This window comes from Stegodyphus dumicola, chromosome 8, assembly GCF_044657685.1.
Source record: "Stegodyphus dumicola isolate Sdum_Otavi_A_Nest chromosome 8, ASM4465768v1".
Classification (NCBI taxonomy): Eukaryota; Metazoa; Arthropoda; class Arachnida; order Araneae; family Eresidae; genus Stegodyphus; species Stegodyphus dumicola.
In genome coordinates, this window is record NC_140775.1 from 135,947,600 (window position 1) to 135,971,747 (window position 24,148).

Below are 24,148 nucleotides of genomic sequence, written 5' to 3' on the forward strand. Positions count from 1 at the left end.
TAGTTTTGGCTTACCTGTATTTTGACACTGAGAAAAAAACCTAAACATCATATACAGGTTAGGTAAATTTTTTATGCAGATGATATCATTAGCAAATATGCAAAATGCATATTTTCGAATATTCAACAGATGAGCATTTTTCAATTGCGTTAAATGATTAAATGACTTCAGATTATTTTAGAAAACATAATTTTGAAGTTCTCCACATTAAATGGCAGTTTATCATATACTTTCTATTTTGATAAAAATTCCTGGAGAAAGAGTAACCAGAAAGAGATAATTAAGATTGTTATACTTCTCTGTCATTGCAGATCCTAGCTTTATAACAAAATATCCACCCACTGGAATTAATATTTTCATAACTGTGGTAAACACAGCTATCAATCGAATTTTAATTATTGAAAACTGGGTTAAATAAGAAATATTCTCAAAAAGGATAGAAGAAAGGAAGAGAAAGCGAATAAAAAAAAAACAGTACTTGGAAGATTTTGAGCCTTTTTTCGTTTATCATTTGAATAAACTTCAGAGTGTAAGTTAAAGAATCTATTTCATACATCCGGGCACCGTACTGGGGGAATAAAAATTGGCAACAAGTAGAACTCGATTGCTAAATAACTCGAATATTCTTTAGAGTAATGCAAATAATAGTCAACAGTAGCAGCGCGCGAAGGGATTCAGTTTATTTCATCGTTAAATGTAAATATATAGATCGGGAATCTTAATTCAGAACAGGAGTTGCTGCCTCTGCTGACATTCTGTATCTATCTGTTAACTCAAATCATCCCTCTTGAGTATGATGAAGCCATTGCACTTTTATAAAAGATTCATTCCTTTTCAAAACGCTATATATATTCAGAAGTATTACACATACAAATACACATGATATTTGAAAACAACTACAAAATCACAAAGACTGTCACTGATGCAAGTTACTTGGATATGTTGCAGTTGGTGTTTCCGCAAATGGCAGCTGATTTCAGGCATTTTGTCTTCCAACAAGACGGGGCACCCCCTTATTGGAACATTCAAATTCGTCGATACCGGAATAATGAACTTCCGCATCGCTGGATCGGGCGTGTTAATGAGGATGACCTCACTGTGTTCTCTTAACACCCCAGATCACCAGATTTAACACCTTTTAACTTCTTCTTTTGGGAGCACATTAAAGACATTGTTTATGTACCTCAATACCAAAAAAAGAAGAGCTCAAGGAACGTATAAATATTGCAGTACTTACTGGCCATTGACTGGATGACGCTAAAAATGTTTGGAACGAGTTCAACTACCGCCTAGACTTGTGTCATGTAAACCAGGGAGCGCATATAGAACATTTGCAGAGTGTGCATAGAACTTGGTGAATTTGCAGTTATTTTCATATATCACTCGTAAACAGTTATTTTCATATATCGCTCGTAAACGTAACACTTTTGAATATGTAGGGATTTGAAAATGAATGAATCTTTGTAGTATAGTAGCCTTATATAATATGATCGTTCACGTGACCTATACTAGGAGATTCAACACCTCTTCTTCCCTTATTAAGATGCTGGGAAAATGATAGAACTTACTTCCAGAACTTTCAGAAATCAACATTTTCACCGCATTACAAAATAAATAAATAATAAAATCTGAAAGGGTTCAGACTTTAACGATCGCTCAAGAGAGCTCTTAAAGTTTAATATGGTTTATCAACAGAGATCTCTAAAACAAATGACCTGGGTGGAATAGCAAAGCATGTTATAGTGTATTCTAGATGAATATGCATTCAGACTAACATGGAAACGTTATATATCTTCTGTAAATTTAAAAAATGAAATAATATGTAATGTAATTCTATAAAAATATTTACTGTTTTTAATTAGCTATATCATGAATTAAATGTATTTTTTTAAAATCCATCAGATTAAAGAGTAAAAAAAAATTATACTTTTAAGAACTGCATTTCTTGCTTTTAAATAGTAGTTAATTTGTTTATCAGTAGCAGACAAATAAAATATAAAAGAATAATATGTTGCGTTTTTCGGAATGGCAGCGGACTGGAATGAAAATGAAACAACGCATTTACAGAAGATGCAAAATCGCATTTCGAAACTAAAAGCCGGTTTGGGCTTTAAAAAAATAATCTGAGTGAGTTCTGTTCTCGTTTGCGACCGCCATGCTTACCATCAGGCAGACATCGTGTTATGGGATATCATTGAATATAGTATTATGCTATTCTGATCACCATTGTTACGCCTTCTCGCCTGCCCTTTTCTCCACCAAGAACACACCACTAAGGCAGGGGTTCTCAACCGTTTTTGTTCCATGCACCCCTTTTACCATTGCTAGACAATCATTCCCCCCAACCCTTCAAAACTTAGAAAAATATATATACATTTATTTAAATTTAGATTCTTTTTAATGCATTTCATAAATTAAACAAGAGAAAGTATAGGAAATATCGGTAAATAACAAAACCTGAGCAAAGCAATTTTTTTATACTCACAAACTAAAACCAAATACTTTTAATAGGTAAGTAAAAGACTGATTTCATTCCTCCCTAAACTGTGAAATTTTCCCCTACCGCATAATTCCCCCTGGATGAAAACCCTGCATTAAGGTCTCCAGACAATGCTTGCAGCATATACAAGCACTGCCAGCAGGGTAATCAGATGTATCTCGAATAGAAAACCTACATGGGGTCAACCCTGCCTGGAGTTCATATCGTCAGGTCTATATCCATAGATTGTATCAATTCATTGCCGCGTCTTATACATGCATTGCATTGCCGTTAAGATGGTGCAGCTACTTCTTAAGGTGTTCATATTACACTCTTCTAACCCAGGGCTTCTAAAACTTTTTTAATCGCGATTCCTTTTTATCATCAAGATTTTTTTTCACGACCCCAGGACCCCCATAATATTCACGAAAATTTTGTGGGACCCTATAAGCATTGCGCAAATCCGACACACACTTGAGGGAAACTGTCAATTTTTTCACTTGTACTGTAATATTCTATTGCAGTTTTAGGTCATTAACTTTAATTTCTAATTTTAAGACATAGAAAAATGTGAAAATTTTAAATAAATAACAGACGAAATGACGGCGTCACGTGCAAAGCAAGTAAAATGAAAGTTTATATTATAAAAAGAATGCGTCAAAACGTTTTCATTTTTTCTTTGTCTGTATTGTCTTATCTTTACCTATTTTCAGATACATTGGGTAAAACTGTTTGGTAATTGTAAAATTATTAATAATAAGTTAAAGAAATATCAAAGCTACTAAAAGTTTTGGCGACTCCCCTGCTGCAGATCCCGAGACCCCCCATGGGAGTCGCGACCCACAGTTTAAGAAACTCTCTTCTAAACAATGCTTGTTAATGAAAATAAAATAAAGATAAAACTTTACGTGCTCCTATTAGCTTGCACCATTTCAGCCCTATATCCTAAATCTTTTTGCCTGGGACAATTTCAGTGTCAATCGACGTCTATGAACCTCTGTGTGTGTCTTATTATCCCACTGCCTTTTAATCTCACTATCGGGCTATTTTTTCAGTAATACAATATATGAATTAGAAATAACAACAAAAGAGCAACTATGTTAATTAAAAAATTTTCGGTAATATAAAATGTAAGTTTCGGGAAATGTACTGCACGAAGAGAAATCTTTTGGAAATCATTACACCTAAGTGTGGAAATCGTATTTCTCTCGAGTCTGTGATTTCGCCAATTTAAAGATTGTACAAATGTGAATATTTTTTTTACTTGAACTGTAAATTTAAATCCCCAATTTTTACTTCTTCGAATTCAGTTAGAATGTTTAGCAATGGCATTTGCACATGTGCTAGAACCTTCTTATGTCACCATCTGAAAAAATGCTGTATTGAAAAGTGAAGTAAAACATGTACTCATCTTTCATCTCATTGAAAAAAAAAAATGTAGTATCAGACTTACAGTATTGCATCACTGAAAGGCTAATGCTTGCAGGAAGTTTTCCGAGTGGAACGATCTTCCTTATAAATTATCACGTGATCAGCCACAGCTGTTGATCCCATTATCGTCTCGTTTTGCCATTTTTTGTGCCATATTTTCTACCGTGCGCTAACGCTAAACATCAGTTAATATTCCTACGAGAATGAATTACAAGCTCTAATTATCCATAAAGGCATTTCTTAAACGCGTTATAATTAATTTTAAGAATTTTCGTGGATTGTATTTCAATGTTCATTGGAAAATTGTCTAAAATGAATGATCGCTGTGCAATTCTAAAAAAAAAGCATATCTAACGAATAAAATGTTTAGTTATGAAACTATTAGGAGTATCAGACTGATATATTAATCAGGTTTACATTTGTCGAATGAATACTTTTTGAATTTAAATAACTTCTAAAATGTTAATTTGGAATACACTTGAAGCTAAAGTGTAATTTATAAATATTCTTCGTGAATCCTGCGTATTAATATATATTATGAAGTAGGTATTTATATTTTCATTATTTCATTATTTTCCATTCATAGATTAATTTTCATTATCGTTATTCTAAATACATTTTAGTTCATTTAATGAAATCTGCTAAAATTCGGATTTAAATGTTAATTCAATGATTAAATATAATCACTGAATTTCTTTCATGAAAGCCTGTAAAAAATTTTTCTACATCTTAACTGAAATTCTGCAACAGCTTACAAATGAAAATTACAGTCTCCGAAATTTTTCTGGTAATGAACATCACTAATGCATTAGGTGAAAATCTCATAAGTTTTCAGGTCTCTGGTTAGGCAGACTTTCCACTTTATGCGCTTAAAATTATTTCATCTTATAAGGCAGACCTACCAACCTTGACTTCATTAACAATTTTGAAATGTATACGCATGAATGCTGTCGTATCTAAAAGACATAGCGTTAAAAAATACCCGCTAAATTGTGCTGTTAATAATAATAATATTTGGCAATATAGCGCTTTTTAGGGATTTTTCCAGAATTTAAAATGCAGTTTTTCGAGTCTGCATTGATTGGGCGTCGGAACAAAAATATATAAGTTTTGCCGTAAAATAATAAACGATGTGATGGGGCAAAACAGCCTTGACGATTTTATTCCTGATTTAACCTGAACCGAAAATAGCTTTTGACTATCATTCCCATGTTATCCTTCATTTTCCACCTCCTCATTTAAGTTAAGGGGAATTAGTTTATGACACTTCACCCTCGATTCATTATTCCAAACTATCGCGAGGTTCTCATTTTTCGCAACTGATCTTTCTTGAAGACCAATTTCTATTAGCAGCTTTACCTCTCTCTTTTTTTTTCTTTGTTAGTTTATCGCACTACACTGCACTGGTTACGTTAGGAACTCTTTTGACAAGGTCTTAGAAAAATGGAACAGATTGAAACTCAGGACCCAAAAGCCCTAGTTTATGATGTCAGTTCTTTTAGATTAAAACATAACGTATAAAAGAGGAAATAGATATTGAATTTGCTAATTTAACAGTTGCTATGGAAGCATTTTAATAAGTACAGATGAGATAGCTGACTGTGTGTCAAGAAGTATTCTTTTATTATTTTTTGGTAGGAAAAAATTATAATTTTCTATTAAAAAAGTTTAGAATAGTATGCAGCACCGTCTACAGCATTAGGGTTAACAATCTCTATGTCTTACCCTTTCCTTAAATTTCATATAAGTATTTATTCCTTTGCCACATATCTAAAAATTATTCTTTTACGATTAAATACTTCTTAACTCCGCATAATCTGTAGCGGCTCTTATGCTAGACAATGAAAGACTTAATTTAATCAATCAAGAATCTCAAGCAAAACCTCTATATCTTTTTAACGAATGTTCTCAAAATAACCAGTCTGTAACTCTTAATTTAACTTCAGCATTAATTTCCCATTTTGAATCCAATAATTGTCATTTTCATTTCACTCACAGTAGTTCATTCACTTTCATAGTAAGTTTTATTTATAGTGATCTTCCAAATTTGAGATGTTATGTAAAATATTTTAAAGTATAGATGTGAGAGAAATAGAAAAGGGTGTGAAAGCAACAGCAATTACGTATTGCCGAGTGTTGTATTAAAAAAGAAAAACTCAGCTCACCTAATTAATGCTGAAAAGGCGGAGCAACGTTTTATTTACATCAGAGACCTCTACAGCATTAGGGTTAACAATCTCTACGTCTGCACGAGATGATAAATTTAATAAGAAGAAAAAGTTATGCGTCATACGCAAATTAGATCTCTTTAGATTCAATAAAGCTAAAGCGGGAAGAGAAAAAAAAATCCATTATCAAAAGCGAATGAAGGGAAAGTTAATTTAAACTGCCCGTTGTCTTGAACTTCAATACATCATCTTCGATTCGTAGACGATGTGATCAAATTAGAATAATTTTATTGATTTATTCTATTCTATTGTAATGAGGTTTTGCTCCAGAAATTACTTGATTGTTAATGAGTTCTTTTCAGATACGTGTTAGTGAGTTCTTTTTCCTGAGGTCACGTGATTCTTCTTAAAATATTCATTAGATGTCCTTTGTGAAAGCTTTAGCAATGTTTTAAGATGATACGATGACATCGTAATACGAATTTAATATATTTGTCATTCTGGTAAGAGTTTTTGGCTCATATCAGAATAACAAATATATTAAATTCGTATTATGATGCTTCTGGTATGAGGAGTTTAAACAAATCAATATTATCTTTATCACGAAATGTTTTTTCTTCTTCTCCATCCTTTGCCATCCTCTGCATCCTTCTCCATCCTTTGCAAATAATATTTTATCGGTCATCTGAACAAAACGTCTATTTATAAACACATGTAATGGTAGAATCCCTTTTATCCGACAGGAAAGAGATACACTCTCGGATTCTGGATAAGATATTTTTCCGAATAATTCACAATATATTTCTAGAATTTACTTGATCTTGCTTTGTGATGCCATCCGTAGCAACTGCAGTCGAGTACAGTTAAATTAATATCGAAAATCGTGCTGATTATTTAAAATTAAAACACATAGACATGATTTCATGATTCAAAAAAGATTAAACATTTAAAAATTACTATACTCATGTTATGGATGAAGTTACGAATGAAAGTTACGAATTTCTAGTATGATGGCATATTACTTCTAATGTTTGCTTGCTTACAAGACCGTCGCCATGGCTTAAATCGCTGTGTGTTCAATGAAGCTTCTTAACATCAGGTACTGATATAGATGAACATTTATCGGGAAATGTTATGAAAGACTGCGATCTTTCGTCAGCCTCTTTACACGTAAATTTTCTTACTTTGCATGCCTTTTTCACCTTCAGCCGTCTCTTTCTCCTCATCCTTCTTTTTTCCTTTGTGAGTACATGACCGAGTATTTCGCCGTCATATTGAGAGAATGTGACGGAAACAGAATTGTCTACACCCGCCTAAACTTGCGACTCTTTCATTCATACTTACTTTCTCTGAACATGAAAATTAAATTGAAGATGCCGGCCACGGGAGCCGAACGTGTTTTAAAACCAAGGGAATCTTTGTCACTGGACTCATCTTCTACAAACGTGATCATAGGGCCCAATTTACGTCAACAGCAACGTAACGTTCTTTATAACTTTCTAAGAAAGAGATGCTATGTAAATCTGGTCTTTTTTAATGTGAATTATTTTTGAAAATGACAGACTCTACGTCCAAGTTCACACATCGACGTATGAAAAGGGATCGGTAGTTCATCTTTACATTCTTGATCAGTGGTCTCAAATTCAAACTGCATACGGGACGAATGCACACTCTGACAACAGCTAAGGTTCCGATTTTTTTTACTATTAACAAAATTAAAATGTTAATTTTATTTCTTAAATATTTATTAAAATATGCAATACGCAGTAATAAAAAAAGATGCAAAGAAAATAATTCAAATTTATATTTATTTTCTTTTTGAAATCTGAAGTTTGATATCCGCAAGAAATTTCTGATGGTTACACTATATAATTCAAACGTTAGTTAGCGATATTGACTGCGATAGCATTGGGCCTGGATTCGAATGCTCGAATGTTTGGAAAGTGAAAAGCATCTTTGCGGCATGAAGGCATCATACCCGATTTTATGTTGCCTTGCTTATACACGACTGAGCAAGAGATAAAGCATAAAGCAGCAAAAATTTACCTATACGAACGGAGCAGAAAGCAATGAGTGCTAAATGTGCATATATAGTGAGTACATGCATGCGAGTTTGGGAAGGATTACTACTTCTAGGAGTATCATTAAGTGCCTATTATTGCATTTAAATCAACTTTTCCAGTAAATCCTAACACAGACACAGCAGAACACGAGTAAGCAGTAACACTATCAGAAAGTCCCTGTAGTCCTGGGACATTGCTGTATTGTATAAAAATACTGCAAGGCCCAATAGTAAGATACTTAAGCTGCACTGTTAGCAATCAGAAACCTGTCATTACGCAGCTGTATTTGAGGGAGGAGGTAAATAAATGCGTAAATTCATTTCATGCATGTATACAAGTAAGATATGACAGGGCATAGTGAAACCTAAAGGCTATGCCCTTTACCTCTCTTTCTATCATCCATTGTGCGTTTTAAGATAGAAATTTCACAGAATGTTATAAAAATTGGATTCAGATTGCGCTCACGATGATATGTAAATCTGAACATGCATCTAAAGACTATGTACTTCAAAAATTAGTTCTCCAGAAATAAAATTATGTGATGTATCTACAGCCAAGTCTCTCTCGAAGTGTCATCAATGGATCTACGCAATAAACCTCTCCAATCCATTACAGCTACATCTGCCTCTAATCCATCACATGCTTGTATATAAGAACGCATGAAATTAAAGGTACACTCAAAAGAGTTATTGTTATGCACATATTTGTGAGTTCATAAGAACCTAATGATTCTATAAGTAGCCATATGGAACATCATCTAACATTTAATTTGTGCTCAGCATACTGTGGTTTCTTGTCTCATTTGCCTACACGGTAGAGTTTCGGATATATATCTTTATTGATGTATTAACTGTTTTTACTTTTTATTATAACTTATTTGTAAGAATTGACTGCATGCTGCGTTGTCAGCTTGACCTCTTTGTTAGTATGTTGGCGCAAGAACATGTAAATTTTGCTGTGTATTATGCTTATTTCATCATTAAATATATCTTCTTATGGCTAAAAACGTATTCTATAGTAGTCACGCTTTGGATGCATGTAGACTCACTGCCTTGTGCAAGATATTTGAATAAATATATGCATTCTGGTATATTTTAATATACCTTCTGTGCACACTCTTCTATAAATTCTGGTATATTTTAATATATCATGCACAATACTATTTTAACTCCAGAATCCAAAGAAATAAAAACTTGTTGATAGTGACGAAAAAATTTTCACATTACATTTTTAGGTATAAGAAAACTATTTTAGTTAAGTTCATAAAGCTATAAACTGATACACAATGCAGAAACAATTGTTTGACCCTATAATCCGGTTAAAAAATCTACGGTATTATTTCCCAAAGTTTTTTTTCTCTGAAATAAAAATTTACCTTTAATAAATTAGTTCTTTGAAATATCTGTTATATGATATTGCGAATAAAGGCTAAAATACATTTACGCTATCTTTTAAAATTCAACTGAGAAATATGTAATTATTTTTATGCCCCAGTTTGTCTTTTGAAGAAAAAATTAACCGTAGGTAATAATTTCTTTCTGATACCTTAAGAAATACTTGAAAAATTTAAGCCGTGTGAAAGAATAATTACAAACATGATATCACTCTTCACCCTAGAGTACGAAATGAATGGTAAATAAATTTTATTTTCAACAAATTCGTTTAAAAATTATGGCAAAAAATCCACCGTTTATAATTATTTTATTTGAAAATAGAATAAATTTTTAAATGATAACACATAATACTTGTTTTCGAAAGAGAGTTTGGAGACTAGAACTCTAAACAACTTTATCTTATGTAAGCCGGCTGATTTCAGTATTTTTGGCGCAGTAAATGATCAGTGCATTTGATGCCCTGTATAAATTAAACATGTTAAAATTTACAGCGAAATATTTATTTGTTGCCTGAGAGGTCAACTTAGCTATTACCCTCCGAAAATCAGCATTCTAGGCAGCTGCCTATATGTCTTCTGTGTTTGGAGTCATCCCCGTGTGCACAGCTGCTTTTCGATATGCAGTAGGATTGGATTACAATAGTCTGAATAAATACGTAGTAGATTTACATATTGTGAATTTATTTGTCAATTTGCGATGATGAACACAGGGCTGTGAAATTTCTACGAAAAAAAGCGTAGGGTTCTGGATCTGAAGCGAGCATAAGGCACTAAAATCTTTTTCGTATATCTCGCAATATCCACAGAGCCTCTATAAAAATCACGACGAAGATCTGTACACTCTAACATGATAATTGCTCAGACCATCTAACCTCCAATGCCGCATGGTTCTTATCTCGGATGTTGGAGGACGATTAGCTGGTCCCTCTTTCTCTCCAGATAAAGGTACGGCTAGAATCCTCATTAGACAAAAATCGGGATTCATCTTTGAAGTGAGTCCTCCAGTAAAACTTTGTCCAAAGTTAATGTTCTCTGCACCATGCTAAATGAGCTCTCTTGGACGCAGAAGTCAGCAGGACTCAAACAGCAGGTCTTCTAGCAAACAGACAGAAGACAGACTCCATGTTTGCCTTTTTTGTGCAGTTAGCCCACAGCTCCTTTCTATAGACGACAGCATATAGGGATAATCTGATGGATGATTTCCTGTCAAGTGAGGATATCAACCTAATGGATTGACCATCCATATCTTCAGAGCTAAACGCTATAGAATACGGCTGAAATAGTCTTGGGAGGGCAACTGCAATTGGCCTTACCCTGCCATAATCCTTCAGAGCCTGGAAACAGAGTTGCTGCAGGAATAGGACCGATTGTCATAGGTATTCATAAACAGCTTCATTTTCAGTATGAAGTCACGTTGCAAGAGCTGTATGGTTGTTGGAAGGGACCTTACCCCCTATTTTCCTCCTTTTTTTATTCAATCTTACAATCTCTGTTTTAGACTTTCTTGCTCCGATGAGCGTTATGTAAGATCGTGCGTCTGTACCATGACAGTTGCACGGTATGGTACTTCATTTGTAACCTATATCCATACCAAATTTTGTTAAAATTTGTGCATCAGTTTTGGAAATAACGAACCAAATGTAAAAATTCTCTTAATTTTGAACACTGCATAGCTGTAACACTGTGTATTTAAACATGGTGCCCACCTTTTAAAGGTATTAGGTTTCCTTACTCCATGACTTGGCAAAGTTAATTAATGCACGCCTGATGCTATACAGGTACTCACCATTTATGCTCACAAATGAAAGTACACAGAGACGTTTTTTAAAGCATCGATTTTGACATAGTTGGAATCATTCGTGTTTACTAAAGTTCCGAACTACCTCAAAATTAATTTTTTTTCGATCATTAAACACTATATATGTATCGTTTGTAAATTTTTACAAAAGTCGCATCGCGTAAAACGAAGCTATTATAGTAATTATAATATTATAAGCTGTAAGTATAAGGGAAAAAACTTCACCCTGCTTTAGCTCTTATTTTATTTGGATTTATACTATTCTGCTATTCCAGGAAATACATCTTCGGCTTTACCATGATGAAGGAAGGAAGGTATTTATTACATGATGAAATTTAAATTTTGTTTGAGCCAATTGAAGGAACAAACTATGGTGGGCAACGGTTCTGTATTATATTTAAAGAAATCAAATAAAGAAGAATCTGCATAAAGGTATGTATGTTTATCGCATTGTGATTAAACGAGGGTACCTAGAGCCATCACATTTTGAATAATGTACGTTTCCACCCGAATATGGACATCTGGAAGCCCAAATTTAGAATTTGGAATTTGTTTTATTATCTATTTCATATTTTTTAAAACTTTAGCGAATTTTTGATTAACAAACTCAACGATTTCAAAGCGAGGATTAGCAACACTGGACAGGAAAAAAAAAAAAAAAAATTTTTTTTTTCTAATTCTAAAGATAGAAAGATAGAGAGGATAGAAAGATAGAAAGATAGAAATTCTAAAGATATGCTCATTTTAAAATTATTTTGCTGTTGAACTGAATTTTATGGTTTAAGTGCGAAGAACATAATATTTAATTACTAAAGGTAACCCCAAAACGCCCCTTTAGGCGTAATGTAAAATCTGAAAGCATTCAGATTTTTAAGGTGTTTACTTTCTTTTCCTTTTTATTTTTTCGTGTCTGAATTTCTATGTGTAAAAAGCAGTTAACATACTTTTTCATACATCCATTCAATTTACAATCCATTTTACAGCAGGAGAAACGCAAATTATTAAAATATAATTAACATATAAATTAAAAAGAAAGTACTGGTAATTTAGACAATCCGGCAGAGAAAATCGAAACGGAAAAATATGTTTTAATTTGGAATATCGTATATTTTTGTGTATAAGCGAAGAATTTTTAGCCAGTGTTTTGTTACTGAAGTTTGAGAGTCAGCTCATAGACAAATATAAATAATTCGATCAGGAAAAAAAAAAAAAAAAAAAGGATAATGCTGCTTAAATAATAATAAAATATTATTGTTATTTTAATTAATTCTAATACACATTAAGCATATTCTCAGTATCGACTTTTCTCAGTATCGATTCCCATTTTTTTTTCCCAATGGATGAGGGCGATCATTCACCTTTGAGTAATCTGACTGGCATAGCAAAGTCAGACGACCAGTTATTCTCCCTTTCTGACAATGTATACTGGATTTAAATGGTGATTTAAAATTCGGCTTATGCGCGAATTTTCGATTTCGCTTGGGCCCCACCAGTGACCGAGGGATTAAGACCACTGAATTCTGGGAGTTTGAAACAAGGCGAACAAGCTGGCTGAATAGTTGATTTTGATGGCTTGTCCTATGTGTAACATGACTACGAGCCACTTTTCCTTAGAAAAGTTATCCATGAAGACATCCCTCACCTTAGACAAATAGCCCTCGTGTGCTCTGGCAAATTAAAAATAAGCTAACTTGAGCCTGAGCAAGTCCTTCACGAAGGCAGTCCTTTCCCTTTCCCTTGGGTGCTTTATCATATTCAAATAACCAATCAATTTTGGTTGATTTTTCGTAGTAAAATCTTACCTCTCAGCTAATACACAGATTGGCTTTTGTAATGAAATAATATGGTATTTTTCAGAAATTGATATGTTAACAATCAGAATCATATTAAGATCAGTTAACAAAGAACAATACATATGTAGAGACATTAGGTATTTATTCGGAAGCAGGCAATATGAAACATTAGCAACGCCTTCGCCGGGAACCAAACCGCGGATCTCCGGAATACGCGCCCAGCGTGAAGACCACAACACCACGAAGACATGCCAAGAACGTGGGAGAAATATCTTATATACTCCACCTTTTAAGGGACGACTGGGGTTTTTAGGGAACCCAATCGCCAAACCCTGGGTGTGGAGAACCATCATCAAAAACCCTTTTAGTTCGGGCGCCACTGTAGAGAAATTAGGTAATTTTGGAAGCAGGAAAGATGAAAAATGAGCAACGCTTTCGTCGGGAATCGAACCACGGACCTCTGGAATACGCGCCTAGCCAGCAGACCACCACACCACGAAGGCATGCCAAGAAGGTGGGAGAAATATCTTATACATATACACTTCACCTGTTAAGCCTTTTTGTAAACTTTTCTCCTTCTCTACCTGATTCGACTCTTTCTATAATGGATCAATTAATTAAAAATGTTATATAGAATATCAGATCATACATTTAAAACGAGCTATTTAAAGTATCACTACCAAAAGGTAGGAGAAAAATTTCTATTACATCGTTAAAAATAATGTCATTTGAGGACTTAGGTATTTAATTATTGAAAAAAAAACCCTTAATTCTTAAAGATTTATGATTCCTTTTCACTGAATCATTTGTGCATAAGGCTTGCAACATATATTTCCAATAAGAGAATGGGGTAATAATTTCCATTTTATTAGTGCAAGGAATTTCTGTTACGAAAATAATAAAAACCCATTTTAGGTGTTAAAATATGTGTGAAGTAAACAACTTTTTTTTACTATGATTTACGCGACTTCTTTTATTCAGAATTTGTCCTAATAGAGTTAAAAAAAAAAAAAAAAGCAAATTTACTCGTATTAAATTTCTACCGAAATCAGGTAGCGAAGAATATATAATAATAATAAGTCTAATAGATAATTTTGGTCAAGGGGAAAAATATATAATAATTGTTTTCTTTAAGTTTTAGAAATTACGATTATGGAGGAAGAAATTTAAGTATTTGGGAAACTTCAAAAGAATTTGTTTGAATTAATTTTAAAGCAAAGTTGTAACAGGGCATAAGAAAAGATGCAAATTATGCAGCTGATGGTTTATAATTAAAAATATTCGGAAATGCTAAAGTAAATCCAAAACCTGGATTAACATTTTAAGTAGAAAGAAAATAAATATTTGAATATATTAAAACGTTTGAAAAAGCATTTGAATATATTGTTGTGTGCGTACGGGTTCGTTATGAAATGAATGCACAAGTCCGATGAAAAATGAACAAAAATTTATTATTATCACAACAGAAATGCTTAAATTTTCTCAAATTATCATGCAGTATTACAATATCTCACAGTAGTTATCTTTTAACTACTTAAATGTACAATAGAACGTAATTCAAAACAGCTAAAGAACGCTAATCCGCGAATTCGCTATAATCAACAACGGCAGTTTTCTAAACAACAACAAACTAAGCAACTACTACAAACTGAGATGTTTTCCTCCTTTTATAAGATTTTAAAATCACGCGCTAGAATTTTCCAGTACTTTCTCGAAATCAAAAAGAGATATTTATTTATTTAACGCACGCGCTCTTGTATTTTTAATTTTTCCGGCTTAGCTTTCTTTTAATATTCGTCACGCGCTGCACTGCGCGAGAAATAAAACCATTTAATTTATAATTGAACTAACATTAGCTTTTTTAAATACCAAATTCGTAACACTGCCCCCTTCCCAAGGACTGCACGTCCCGGGCAGTACAATCCCTGGACAGGAAGCTAAACTTACAACTGTGGCATAAATGCAACTGAGGCATAAACATTACATTACAATATCAAACAATTATTTACATTACGTACTATGGCCATAGTAATGAGCTAACCTGTCGTAAGAGTTCGAAGACTCACGGATCCGAACCATGACGTCATTTAGCCTGTTTAGGATTGTGTGCGAACCATCCCAAGGTGACTGTAAATCAGGCCTGACTCCTTTTCGTCGAATCGGGTTCCACAACCACACCTTGTCTCCTTCGTTGGATCTATGTCCAGCAGCTCTCGTGTTGTATCTGGTCTTCACTTTCTCCGTCGCCAAGTTCACTCGCTTTCGTGCGGAACGGTGCATCACTTCAAAACGGGCCTTGACATCTTGGATGTGTTCCTCAGGCGATGAAGGCGCATCCGTACGGCGATGAAACAGGCGGTCACAAGGCAGACGAAGGTCTCGACCGAAGAGCATCTGAGATGGAGAATAGCTGGTAGTCTGGTGTTTCTTTTCGACCCTAGCATGATTTCGGCTGTTTCTCGAGCTGGTTCTTTCGGACAAAGCGTCGGCATTTTCAGGTGAGGATCCCTTCTTAGGATGGATAGTCATGTCTTTAGATCCTGAAAGCAGTTTGTTGTTTTTCAAGTCTAAGGAAAAATTGTATTTCCTTAAAAAGTCCAATCCGAGTATGCATGGATCTGTAATATCCGCCACATATGCCGTGTGACGGTAGGCGGCACTTCCAAACGTGATGTTTACGTTTAACTTCCCAGTTATGTCGATCTTGTCACCAGACGCAGTCTGAAGGGTAACACAGGATGGCGTCCAAATAAGTTTATCTTTAAACTGCTCAGCTAAATCTTTCCTAATGATGGTAACATTAGCTCCTGTGTCAATGATCATACTGCAAGGAACTCCATCGATATTCCCATTGATGGACAGTCCGTTATTGTTGCCACTCACTGTATAAATTTTAAGAGCTTTAAAACAAGGTTTTTCACTATCTGGCAACCTCCGTTCCTCGATATGGTCACTAATTTGTTTACTGCGTTGTTGCTGGGAAATGGTCTTATTTTCCGTACCTCGGGGTGTTCTGCAGTTTCTTCGTATGTGGCCTTCAACTCCGCAGTTCCAGCACTTTAGAATTAGTTTCTTTTCACTTCTGTTCCGTCTCAAGCCACTGACTTGTCTGGTAAAATCATCTGCTTTATATTCCGTACCCTGGAATGTTCTGCAATTCCGTCTTAGGTGACCTTCACTACCACATCTCCAACACCTTAGAGCCACTTTCTTCTCGCTCCTACTCCGTATCAAATCTTCGACTTGTCTGGCTAAATCATCTAAACGAGCCATCAGTTGATCCACTGGCTCATGGACTCGCACAGCTCTAACTGGGTAGCGATCTCTACTAGTTGCTTGCTGGGCTGCCTCGAACTTCATGGCGTACAACAGAGCGCTTTTTATGTCCTTTACATCTGCCATTCGAAGAGCTTTCTGTATTTCAGCATCTCGGATGCCGTCGATAAAGTATTGTAAGGACAGGATTTCCCTTGTTTCTGTCGGGCATTCCGAAAAGGCGAGATGGGACAGCCTTTCAACATCCGCGGCGAGCTCCTGAAGTGTTTCGGTAGGCTTCTGTTGACGAGATTTTAATTGGAGCCTGCTGTAGTCTTTTAAACATTTCTCGCCGAAGCGCACCTCCAAAGCGCCGGATAGAGCTTCGAAATCTAGCCTTTGATTTTCGGGAAGCGTCTGCAGGATATCCGCTGCGTCTGCTCTCAGAGAAGCGGCGAGATGACAGGCCTTAGCTTGGGAATCCCATCCATTCGCATCCGCAACGATAGAAAATTGTGTCCTATACACCTGCCAGGAGGTCTTCCCATCATATGTAGATAGTTTCAGAACGGAACGAGCAGGCATCGATAAAAATTTGAAACCTTCAGAATTGTTTCCTACCGTCGCTATGCACTTCTTTAGGCTGTCAACTTCTTTGGCGACGGCAGCAGAAACCCTATCATCAATTTGTTGTTCGACGGCAGAAACTCTCTCTTCTATATGTTCTTTTACAGAAGAAATTCTTTCTTCTACTTGTTCTTTTACCGAAGAAACTCTTTCTTCTATTTGTCCAACTTTAGTTTCAACCGCGTCTATTCTGCCTTCCATAGCCTCAAATTTATTTTCTATTACGCAGGTAATTTCTCTTTTCATTTCGTCCTGACCTGCTTTCATCTCATTTTTAAGAGATTTCATCTCTTCCTTAACGGATTCCTGGCCCAATTTCATTTCTCCTTTAAAGGATTCCTGGCCCAACTTCATTTGTTCCTGTGCCGCTTTCATTTCTTCCTTGAGGGATTCCTGGCCCAATTTCATTTCTTCTTTAAATGAGGCAAAGGCTGATATTAAATGCCTTAATTGCTCTTCCATCGCTCTTGTTATTGGCATTCAAACCCCACTCCTGACACCAAAAATTGTTGTGTGCGTACGGGTTCGTTATGAAATGAATGCACAAGTCCGATGAAAAATGAACAAAAATTTATTATTATCACAACAGAAATGCTTAAATTTTCTCAAATTATCATGCAGTATCACAATATCTCACAGTAGTTATCTTTTAACTACTTAAATGTACAATAGAACGTAATTCAAAACAGCTAAAGAACGCTAATCCGCGAATTCGCTATAATCAACAACGGCAGTTTTCTAAACAACAACAAACTAAGCAACTACTACAAACTGAGATGTTTTCCTCCTTTTATAAGATTTTAAAATCACGCGCTAGAATTTTCCAGTACTTTCTCGAAATCAAAAAGAGATATTTATTTATTTAACGCACGCGCTCTTGTATTTTTAATTTTTCCGGCTTAGCTTTCTTTTAATATTCGTCACGCGCTGCACTGCGCGAGAAATAAAACCATTTAATTTATAATTGAACTAACATTAGCTTTTTTAAATACCAAATTCGTAACAATATTATATATAATTAATATATTCAAATATTTTCCTTCCTTCGGACTGTACATTTATTTATGAAAATGGCAACATGATATCTTCTTTTCTCTAAATTCTGCGTGCTGCTGGCAAAAAAATTATTTTCTGAAATTTATATATTCAAATATTTATTTGAAGTCCGAAGGATTGAAATTTTAGTAGAGATTAAGAATGGCCACTTTCGCTTATTTAAACAACAAGGCTCTTGAATGTTACACAATAAAATTTTTAGACTCTGTGCTTAAATTCGAGTGCAAGCACTTTGTATCCAGATGCATGGGAGCTGAATGAGCGGCTTGAAAGCAGCTGTCGTAACAGAATATTGTTTAATAATAGTTTGGTTTATTTAATTATGGCAAAGCACTCGAGAGCTATCTGTCTAAGAGGAGTGATGCCTTCGTGGAGGACTTTCTAAGGGCAACTGGCTCGTATACAAGTCACACATGGGGAAAACTACGAAAAAGGCCCATGTAGCAGGCCACTAGGATTTCACCCACACTGTGCAGGACTACTCTAGCTTAGGGCCCCCACTTTCTTGCTCCCCACCCAAAAATTAAAATATGGTATTAAAATATAGTATACGGACTTATAAAGGACCCCATATTTCAAAAAGCTTAAGGCTTCGTCAAGTCTAAATCCGGCCTGGTACTTTGCCGGGATTAGAGCCCCGGATCGAAATACCAGTGTTCAGTGACTTTACCGCTCCGCCGGCTGGTGAACTTTAAAATAAAATGATAATTTTGTTTATCAACAAAATAAAAATTACTTAAACTAATTTTATATTTATTTTCTATCTAAAATCTAAATTTTTTTGGCAAGACACGAGGCATTTTTGATGGTTACACTTTAAAATTCTTTCTGTGCACACACATTCGTATACATAACATACTGATAGATAAATGTTAAATTTTCAGACTCACATTTATTTCAGATGATTTTAATATGTTTAATTAATCATTAAATAACTTTAAGTTAAATTAAAAATAAACAAATTATGAGAATTCTCTAATTTTAGATTTTATAAGTTGAGCTTATAGAGAAAACTTTCCAAGTGGGACAAAATTTGAGAATAAATAATAATAGTTTCGTCTCTTTCTCTTATTTATTAAATTTATCTTCAACACATAAATAAAAATACATATGTTTGCATATATATAATTACTACAGTTTGACACTTTATGGTGTTTCGATTCTGATAAAGTTTGTAGCCTTTGAGAGAAGTACCAGATATTATCGTCATCAACAATTGTTGATGCTCATCGGTCAATCAATTTCTTTTCCAATTTATTTTCAATTGAAAAAAAAAAAAAAAAAAAAAGCTATTTGCATATAAATGTATTCCCCCAAAAAAGCAATTATTCTTAATCCAAAAACTCGCAACTGAGAGTATTCCTTTTTTTTAACAAGTACGATAATCAAATTTTTATCCTCAAATCTTTAAATAAGATTTATATCATATTGTAAATTAATTAACTCTATTTATAGGTTTTCTAGTGCGTTATTCATCTTCGCGATTAATGGCAATGAAAATAATGTAACCTTTGACTTTAAATAACTAAAATTTTGAAATCTTTACAATCAGCTTGCAATAAATAATAATAACAAATAATTGCAATAAAGTGAAATCAGTTCGCCGCTCTCATAAAATTTCTTAGAAGGTCGCCAGTTCGAGACATTGCTTTCGTGCATCGATTCTCAACAGGTGGTATACAAGCGAACAATAGGTGGTACGCAAAGAAATAAAGTATTTTTAACTATTAAATTCAAAAATTAAATATTCCCAGCATCCTGTTCACGTTTTCCTCTAACACAAGTAAATTTATGCGATGTGAGCTTTATTTAAGAGCCGCTCATAGACTTTAGCAAAGTAATCCGTTTTTATTTTCGCAAATATTCTTTTAGCCAGACATAACAAATTTTATCATAGATGATGTTTTTGAAAGGATTAATTGAAATGGATGTTGTCTTTAATAAGAAACAAAAATAAGTTCCTGTAAAAAAGAAAACGGTGTTTCATTAATTCTTTTAGATTTGATCGATTTATTAGCATATCTGCACTTTATCTTGCCACCATTTCCGGGCTCATATTGCTCTGTTTTCAGTTAGAATCATTTTTCTGCGTTGATTTGCTATCCCTGACAGCAGGTATTTTGTCTCCTTGTTGCTTTACATTCCTTACTTTTCTACGGGATTTGAGAAAATCGTCGTTTGTTTCTGAAAAACTCGCAATATATTTTGCATTTAAATATTTGTTAAGAAAATGAAAACCTAGATTTTCAAAACGTACAAATTTCTAGTATTGACTAAACGGAAAAGTGACGATTCACAGGTGATGGATCCAGGACAATCTACTAACACTAAGAATGCTGAAAAGGAAAAAAAAATTATAAAAATTATAAAGAAAGTTATCATTTGGGTTTACTTGGAGATGAAATGGACCTCAACCTCAATGTGTTGTTTACGGTGAAATACTATCCAATCAAAGAACGCAAGCATCATTTTTCAAAAGGCATCTTCAATCTAAGCATGCCAATTGAAAAGATAAATCTGAAGAATAATTTAAGAGGAAATTATTGGATTTAAAAATTAGTAAATAATTAACGAAAGGTTTTGTTACTTCGGGTGAAAAAGCTTTAGAAGCTAGTTATCTAATAAGCCTAAGAATTGCCAAGATTGGGTACGCTCACACTTTTCGAGAAAACCTTATTTTACCAGCAGCTTTAAAGATATCGTTTTAACATTATTCAACGAAAATGCGGCTAATGAACTTCATAATATTCCGTTATCAAAGGATATAGTAAGTCGATGAATTCTTGAAATGGCATATTCCACAAAAGAGAAACTTATTCAAAAAATAAAGCACAGTGAGTATTTTGCTTTGCAATTGGATGAAAGTACTGATATAACGAACTTTGTTCAATTATTAGTTTGCATACGTTTCGAAGAGGATAAATGAATTGCCGAAGAGTATTTATTTTGTGGATCTCTTCATCATAGAGGAATTGCAAATGAAATTTTCAAAGTAATTAACAATTTTTATGTCTGGGACTAATATTCCTTGGAAGAAGTGCATTGCCGTAGGCAGTGACGGAGCTCGGGCTTTAACAGGAAAACATTCCGTTGTTATTTCTCAAATAAAGTCGCACCTGAAACTAACTTTACTCACTGCTCCATTCATCGTGAAGCTTTATTAGTCAAACAAACCCCTAAAACCTAAACATTGTTTTGAATCCAGCAGTGAAAATTACTAATTTGATTTTAAATGCCGAGCTTTAAATTCAAGAATATTTACGATTTTATGCCAAGAGATGGGCAGTGAACATAAAACGCTTTTGTTACATTCCGAAGTAAGGTGCTTATCCAGGGGCAAAGCTTTAAATCGCCTTTTTGAACTTCGATCAGAAATTCCAATTCTCATCTGTGATTCAAAATTTCAATTGCAAAATTGTTTACTTGATTATCGTTGACGCGTTTAGCATATTTAGCTGATATTTTTGGAGAGTTAAATGAATTAACTTTAGGATTACAATGACGAAGTGTTTATTTGTTTGCCATTACGGATAAAGTAAACGCAATGATAAAATCTCGTGCTAATATTTAAAGATCTGGATAATAATATTTTAAGCTTTATACTATAGAGACATTATGTTATTTCGAAGATGAAAAATGAGCAACGCCTTCCTCGGGAACCGAACCACGGACCTCTGGAATAGGCGCCCGGCGTGCTGACCACTACACTACGAAGCCATGCTAAGAAGGCGGGAGAAATATCTTATAAACTCCTCCTTTTAAAGGGTGACTGGGATTTTAGGGGACCCAATCGACAAATCCTGGTGGTGAAGAATCACCATTCACCACCTTTTATTTCGGGGGGGGGCTATAGAGACATTAGGTTATTTCGAAATGCAAAATGAGTAATGCCCTCGCCGGAACTCAAACCACGGACCTCTCGAATTGGCATCGAGCGCGCTGACCACTACACCACGAAGGCATGCTAAGAAGGCGGGAGAAATACTTTACAGTATCACTTTTAGGAAGTTTTCTAACCGAAAATAATTTCAAAATAAAAGAATGAGCATCCGACATTAAAAATTATAGTTTTTCATTTATAAAAAGTTTCAACATGTGTTTTCTTGAGGATTAGGAATAAGACCTGAAATTTTATCTCGTGAAGAAAAAGAACAATTTTTAGAAATTTCCTGTGATCGAAAAATTTTAATGTTTTTTTGCACAACCTATTTATGTGAACAAAGATTTTCTTCCATATTATATCTAAAAAATAAATGCAAAACAAAATTAAAAGTGGATTCTAATGTACGGTTATAACTAAGTGAAATAAGATCAGACATAAAGAAATTGATCTATCTAAAGCAGGACCAAATTTCACACTAAAGTTTAGAATTAAAGTATTATAACTTAAATTTTGATAATTAAAATAGTAACTCATTTTTAGTCTAATATTTTATGAGCGCGTATTTAATACAAATAACTAATAGGTTTTGGTTTTTCAATTTTTTTAGATGGTACGCGTTATTAATTTAGAAGTCAAACAACAAAAATCAGCATTTTTTTCATTTGCGTTTTTGCAGGAGGATGATGGTTCGGTAAAACCATCGAAACTAGTCCTATGAAAATTTGAAAATATAACGCTGATTTTTGTTGTTTGACTTCTAAATTAATATTTGTTCGGCGTGTTATTGTATTTTAATGGTACGCGTTAGTCAAAAGGTTGAGAACCGCTGGTTTAGTGTATGTTTGGATGAAACCAAAGGCGCTGGAGCACTTTTCGTATATCCCCTCAAACACAAAGGAAATGCCTCAGCGTCCTCACTTCTAAGAAGGTGAAATTTAAGGTATGAATAAATCTTTCTGAGTACGAAATAAGCGAAGAATTTGAAGAAAAGCTTTCCGTTCGGTTATCTCTTTGTTTCAAGTCTACAGTTCTCCTGTCATCGCTTTTCTCCGACTCCATGCCTGATTTATCTTTTCTCGTTGAGGACGTAATCGGGAAGTTAAGCCATTAGAGAAGATAAGAAGAAACCTGTACAAGATAAGTCGGCTCACAAATGTAGAAAGAAAAGTCATATTGGTATTTTTTTCTTTTTTGTGTGTGTGCTTCAGTGTCCATAATTTATTCCTGTTAGCAGAAAATGGTCAGAATTTTTTTTTCGAAATCAGCGCTGAGTAAGACAATTTAAGCGATGAAGAAAAGGGAATCAGTTTGAAGCATACGCTTATCATTTCAAACAGTTAATATGCTCAGTTGCTTTTTTTTTCAATTGCTCACGATTGTATTCATCATTGTAGTTCATATATTAGTTGAGAGGCCAAGACCATTTTCTAATATTACCATAAGTCACTGACTATGGGAATTATGAGCGTAACATAGTAAGTCACGTTTATAATTCACATAGTTAGTGACACAGATTACTATGTGTTAAAGGAAACGCATACTATCCAATTTACTGTTTAATTTAATTTCATATAGTTGCCATTAATTAAATTAATTTAAGAATTATGCTTTTACATAATGATGCAAGAGTTTTTGAAATTACAGGGACTTTTAATATCTTGGGAACATACCGTGTGTATTTCGACAATCTTTCGTTTGTGGTCCCACCAATGGCCGCTGAATACTGAGAATTTGACCTGGGTTCTATCCTATGTGAAAGGACTGGCTGCATAGTTGGTTTTTGTGGTCTTTCTCATGTGTAACGTGAATACGAGCCAGTTCCCCTTCTCCCTAACGTGTCTCTTTGCTCTAACGCGCCCCTTTTCTTAAGCAGATAGGACTCGTATCTAACTAATAACCTAACTTTTCCTCTACCTCATTAGCTTCCCAATCAGCTTTTAATTATCTTATTCGCCCTATGTTAGGCAAGGTATATTTAATGTCATTAAAAAAGATGGCACAGCAGCGTCCCTGAATAAAAGTGTTAGTCATTTTATGAAAATGGTTGTTAGGTGTCGTTGTTGTTGTTATTAGGTTGATTGTTAAGTTAAAACTGATCTTCATAAAAGTACCAAAACCTTTATGCTGGAACCTGTCGTGAAGATTTCTGCCTTTGCGAACACTAGCCGATGAACATAAAAATGCCCCCTTCTCCGACAGCAG